General features: G+C 37.3%; 1 pseudogene; it reads left to right on the top strand.

Moving 5' to 3' along the window:
- The window catches only part of LOC115291195, a 6125-nt pseudogene extending 5019 nt beyond the window's left edge, over positions 1 to 1106 (top strand).
- The last annotated feature ends 5502 nt before the right edge of the window (positions 1107 to 6608 follow it).

Raw genomic sequence — 6608 nt, 5'->3', positions numbered from 1 at the left:
GTGGCTCAGTCGGTTAAGCCTCCGACTTCGGCCTAGGTCAGATCTCACGTTCGTGGGTTCGAGCCCCGCATCAGGCTCTGTGCTGACAGCTCAGAGCCTGGAGCCTGCTTCAGATTCTGTGTCTCCTTCTCTCTCTGCCCCTCCCCCTCTCATGCTCTGTCTCTCTCTGTATCAAAAATAAATAAAACATTAAAAAAAATTTTAGAACTGGTTTATCATTTGACTTCCTGTGTGGATCCACCTACAAGGTGGAGCTGTCACTCTGGCCAGAGAGTGCCAGGAGGTGTTTCCCATGGCAGTTATGGTGGCATTATTAGTTATGAAAGTAGCAATCCACCTTATATACCAATCTCTCTGAACCTGATTGAAGCAGTTCTACCCTGAGGCAGGAATCTGACTCAATTGAATTAGGCTGAATTACCTGAAACTGCCAGTTTTGTAAGTCAAAATCAGTCAAATATCAGTATTTTCTTATCATGCAACCTAATATATGCTCAAGCTTCTTTTTCTTCAAGGAGATCCTGAAACAGAATGAGTGCCTCAAAATAGAAATATACAAACAGGCAACTAACCTTCTCAATGCCATCCTCATACTGACCAATGCCAGTCAGTCAAAGTAGAATTAAAAAGTAAAGGCTTTTTTTTTTTTTAATTTCTTCCTCAGTGCTGCCTGATGGCAGCTATCTCCTACTCGGCATCATGGCCACTTTTCAGGCTTCTGGTGAAGCTCAAGATTGTTAAAAAGAGGACCAAGAAGTTCATCCGGTACCAGTCAGATTAATATGTGAAAATTAAGCACAAATGCTAGAGATTCAGAGGCACTGACAATAGGATGCACAGAAGATTCAAGAGCCAGATTTTGATGCCCAGCCCTGGTTACAGGAGCAACAAGAAAACAAAGCACATGCTTCCCAGTGGCTTCTGCAAGTTCCTAGTCCACAACATCAAAGAGCTTGAAGTGCTACTGATGTGCTACAAATCTTACTGTGCAGAGTGCATACAATGTCTCCTCCAAGAACTACAAAGCCACTGGGGAAAGAGCAGCCCAGCTGGCCATCAGAGTGATCAATGCCAATGCCAGGCTGCACAGCAAAGCAAATAAATGAGCTTATGTGCATGTTGTATTTGCGTTAATAAAACCATAAAACCACAAAAAAAGAGAAAAGGCACTTTTATATATAAAAACAATATAATGAAAAAAGTAACTACTGAATATATTTAAATTCAATACAAAAAAGAAATAAATCCAGAAGGAATATAAAATTAGACAATAAAAGTAGGACGCTGGTGTTTTGGGAAGATGGTGGAGTAGGAGGATCCTGAACTCATCTTGTCCAACAGACACCCAAGATAACAGTTACTTTGCAACTAACTCAAAAACAACCTGATGACTGGCAGAACAACCTTCCACAGCTAACCATAAAGAGAAGGTGACATCAAAAAGGGTAGGAGGGCAGAAACACAGTTGGGAATCAAATACCCCCACCATATGTGACCAACCACAAATGGGAAGGACATCACAAGTATAGTAAGAGGACCAGGTACCCCTGACACTGGGGACCCTTACTGAAAAGAAAATCCCCATAACAACTGGCTTTCCAAACCAATGGGACTTAACTCCAGGAGAGCCAGAGAGCAGCAGGAACTGAGTCCCCATCCTTATGAGCCAGTATACTAAACAACTTGGCCTAAACACAGCACTGAAGTAGCAGTATGAAAAGCACCTGGGGTAATTGTGAAGGAGATTTACAGAATAATCTTAGAACATGTGCAGAAGGGGAAGGGATCTGCAGATTTCCCTGGCAACAAAATGCTCACAGGAGCCATTTCTCTTCTCCTTCCAGCCCACACCTCCCCTTTCCCCTACCCGTCTTAGATGCCTAGACACGTGTGGGAATGAGCGATAACACTCTCCATCTTCCTTGCTAGCACCCCATGCCCCATCCTGCCATTTCCCCGCAGACCCACCCTTTCAAACTTACCTGCCTTAAAAGGCATCCCTCCAAAGTGGCTCCTGCACTGCCACACCGGACACACACTACCACCCACCTAATGGTGAATAACTGAGAGCTTTTCATCCAAATTCAGGAAAAAGAAAAGGATGTCCACTTTCATCACTTCTATTCAACCTAGTACTGGAAGTCCTAGCTGCAGCAATAAAAAAAAAAAAGAGAAAAAAAAAAGCCATCCAAACTGGTAGGAAAGAAATAAAACTGTCTCTATTTGTAGATGACATGATACCACATACAGAAAACCCAAAATTTTCAGCCAAAAAATATTAGAACAGATAAATTAATTCAGTAAAGTTGCAGAATACAAAATATACAAAATATGTTGCATTTCTATACACTAATAATGAAGTAGCAAAAAGAAATTAAGAAAACAAACTCATTTATAATTGCAACAAAAAGAATAAAATAATTAGGAATAAATTTTATCAAGAAAGTAGAAAATCTATACTCTGAAAACTATAAGACCCTAATGAAAGAAATTGAAGACAACACAAATGAAAATATATATCATGTTCATGGACTGGTGAGACAAGTACCACTAAAATGTCCACACTACCCAAAGCAAGAGTTGATGAAATCCCTATCAAAATAGCAACACTATTTTTCACAGAACTAGACAAAATAATCCTAAAATTTGTATGCAACAGAAGATCCCAAATAGCCAAAGGATTCTGAAAAGGAATAGCAGAGCTGGAGGTATCATAATCCCAGATTTTAAGATGTACTACAAAGCTATCCTATTCAAAACAATATGGTAGTGACACAAAAATAGACACACAGATCAACAGAATAAAGAGCCCAAAAATAAACCCACACTTATATGGTCAAATAATCTACCACAAAGGAGGCAAGAATATACAATGAGGAAAAGACAGTATCTTCAATAAATGGTACTGGGAAACTGGACCACTACATGCAAAAGAATGAAACTGGACCATTTTTTTACACCATACAGAAAAATAAACTAAAAATTAATTAAAGACCTAAATGTGAGATTTGAAACCACAAAACTCCTAAGAGAAAACATAGGCAATAATCTCTTCAACATTGGTCATAGCAACATATCCTCAGACAAGCAAAACTAAAGCAAATATAAGTTGTTGGGATTATACCAAAATAAAAAGCTTGCACAGTGTAGGAAACTATCAACAAAACAGAGGTAAACTACTCCATGGGAAAATATTTGTAAATGAAATATATGAATTAATATCCAAGATATATTTTAAAACACTTATGCAACTCATCACACATGAACCTAGTCTGATTTAAAAAAGGGCAGAGGTGCCTGGGTGGCTTAATTGGTTAAGCATCCAATTCTTGATCTTTGGGTCAGGTCATGATCTCACAGTTACTGAGCCCCATGTCAGGCTCTGGACTGAGCACAGAGACTGCTTGGGATTTCTATCTCCCTCTCTCTCTGCCCCTCACCTGCTCATGCTATCTCTCAAAATAAATAAATAAAACCTTTTTTAAAATGGGCAAAGGGGGGCACCTGGGTGGCTCAATTGGTTAAGTGTCTGCCTTCAGCTCAGGTCATGATCTCATGGTTCATGAGTTTGAGCCCAACATTGGGGCTCTCTGTTCTAAGCACAGAACCTACTTTGGATCTTCTGTCCCTGTCTCTCTGTGCCCCACTTGCTTTCTCTCTCTCTTCTTGCTCTCAAAAATAAATAAACTTAAAAAAAAATTTTAATGGGCAAAGGCCCTAAATAGACAATTTTCTAAAAATGACAGAGATGACAGACACATGAAAAGATGCTCAGCATCACCAATTATCAGGGAAATTAAAATCAAAACCTCAATAATATATCACTTCATACCAGTCAGAATGGACAGCATCAAAAAGATAATAAATAACAAGTGTTAGCAAAGATGTGGAGAAAATGGAACCCCTGTACACTTTTGGTAGGAATGTAAATTGGCATAGCCACTGCAGAAAACAGTATGAAGGTTCTTCAAAATATTAAAAATAAAAATACCATAGCATCAAGTAATTCCACTACTCCACTAATAGGTATTTATCTAAAGAAAATAAAAATGCTAATTTGAAAAGACTCCACCCCTCTGTTGAGTGCAACATTATTTACAATAGCCAAGATATGGAGACAACACAAGTGTCCATTGAAAGATGAGTGGATAAATAATTTGTGGTATACATGTGTGTGCATATATATACATACACATACTTCTAAGTATATATGCATATATACATGCATACATGCATGTATGCATATATACATACACAATAGAATATTACTTTGCCATAAAAAAGAATGAGATTTTCCACTTGTGACAACATCGATGGATCTAGCCAGTATTACTCTAAATCATGAGATTCACACGAGAAAGACAAGTACCATATGACTTCACTTAATTTGAAATCTAAATAAACAAAATAAACTGAAATACAGAGAACAAACTGATGATTGCCAGGAAAGAGAAGAGTGATGTTGGGCAGGTGAAATAGATACAGGTGATTAGAAGGTAGAAACTTCCAGGGATACCTGGGTAGCTTAGTTGGTTAAGCAACCCACTCTTGGTTTTGGCTCAGGTCATGAGCTCATGGTTTATGAGTTTGAGCTCCACACGGGGCTCTGCCCCTCCCCTGCTCATGCTCTGTTTCTCTCTGTCTCCCAAAAAATAAATAAAAGTAAAAAAAAAATTTTAATATGTTACACATCTTAAGCAAATATACAATTGTATGTTAATTATATTTCAATAATTTTAAAATTAATAAATAAATAAAAGTGGGACACTGCCTTGAAGGATTTCCTGGCCATTGATTAGGTCTTCTTCTTTAGGCCAGAAATTAGTCAATCAGTTTTTGTATAAAGCAGTAGAGAAAAATTTCAAAATTTCTAGAAACAGACAGCAGTCAGAATGGTTTTTCAATAAAATTCTTTTATTTTCTATTCAAAACAAAATTAAGAAGTAATCATATAGTACGCATACCTGTTTGCTCAGCTCTTTTTTTGTGAGGCTCCTTTCTTTTTATTGTTTCAAATTTTCTAAGAATGATGAATCCCCAATTCACATCTAACTGTAGGAGAGGAAGACGAGTTAATGTTTGTCCAGTTACTGCTTCATTGGAGCTGAAGTGATCTGCCTCCTTGTTTCATACTAAACACGATTGTAGTGACAATATCCAAGTAAACTCTTCTGGTCTCACTTGGCACCCTGAAATGTATATTCCACTTTCTTCCAACAAATATTTCAAAATAGTAATCATGACAAAATCCTCATGATATGAAGAAATCTTAAGAAGACCTCAAGTTCTTATTACCTCTCATGTGTAAGTTTAATGTTCAGAACTTATCTCTTGGAAAGGAAATACCCCAAAGCTTATGTGTGGTAGTTCCATGTCTACTTTGTTCCCAAATAAAGAAATGATTATTCCCTTGACAAATGGCCAATAAAGCCTGGCCACAGAAACATAATATTCCATGATCCCCTGGCACAGCACCAAAGGTTAAGAAGGGGGATATGAATTCACAGGAAAAAAATGTAGTATGTTGGATCTATGGAAAAGGGTGGAGTAAAATTATAATGATAAAATATTCCTAAAGCTCTGTGATAAGTTATTCACTTGTTCATTAATTCAACAAATGTTTACAAGAATCTAATATATGTAAGGTATTGTATTAATATAAATAATTAACATTCATTGAGTACTTAATTGTGCCAGGCATTAGATATTTTATGCACATTATCTCAAAAATATTATGAATTACACATCATTATTATCCCAATTATACAAAAAAATCAAAAGTTAAAAAGGTTAAATAACTCACTCATGTTCATAAGTGGCAATGCTGGGATTTGAATTTATATCTGACTGTTTTCTTTCTACGATAAGAACCACTTAAAAACATTTAAAGATTGAAAGAATATAAATATTTAGAGTGCCTAACAATGCACAAATCAATACTATGTTTAAGTAAGTATGAATCATTTTGAAGTCAGCCACCTAAATTTCATTTGAGGGTCAAAAGCATAAACATTGAGGGGCACCTGGTGGCTCAGCCAGTTGTGCCTGACTTCAGCTCAGGTCATGATCTCACAGTTTGTGGGTTCAAGCCCCGTATCACACTCTGTGTTGACAGCTCAGAGCCTGGAGCCTGCTTTGAATTCTATGTCTCCCTCTCTCTCTGCCCCACCACCACTCATGCTCGCTCGCTCTCTCGCTCTCTCTCTCTCTCTCTAAACTAAATAAACATTTTTTAAAAAGTTTTAAAGTATAAATATTGAAGTACTTTTTCTGTTGACAGTAATGTTTCCCAATCTCATCTGTAGCACTGGCCAACAGCCAACATCAAGATGAATTTTACAGGAGTAGCTGAAAAATTATTGTGTTGGCCAGTGTGGAAATTTCCTGCTGGTTCCTCTATGGCAGTGGAGTCGCCCTTCAAATCTAAAAAGGCTGGAGTCCTGAGAATGCCCAAGACATGGTTCTTGTTTATGTATTTGCCAAACAACAGCCAGGAATTGCAGCTACTCAGTTCTACTTTGACTTCCATGGTAGTGGACTGACCATGATCATTTCATAAAAACATTTCATTATTATTTTACTTAAACAATAGATTCTTACTAATTATC

This window comes from Suricata suricatta, chromosome 5 (assembly GCF_006229205.1).
Source record: "Suricata suricatta isolate VVHF042 chromosome 5, meerkat_22Aug2017_6uvM2_HiC, whole genome shotgun sequence".
Taxonomy (NCBI): domain Eukaryota; kingdom Metazoa; phylum Chordata; class Mammalia; order Carnivora; family Herpestidae; genus Suricata; species Suricata suricatta.
Note: the sequence above shows the minus strand (reverse complement) of the source record. Positions and strands in the feature narration are given on the sequence as shown.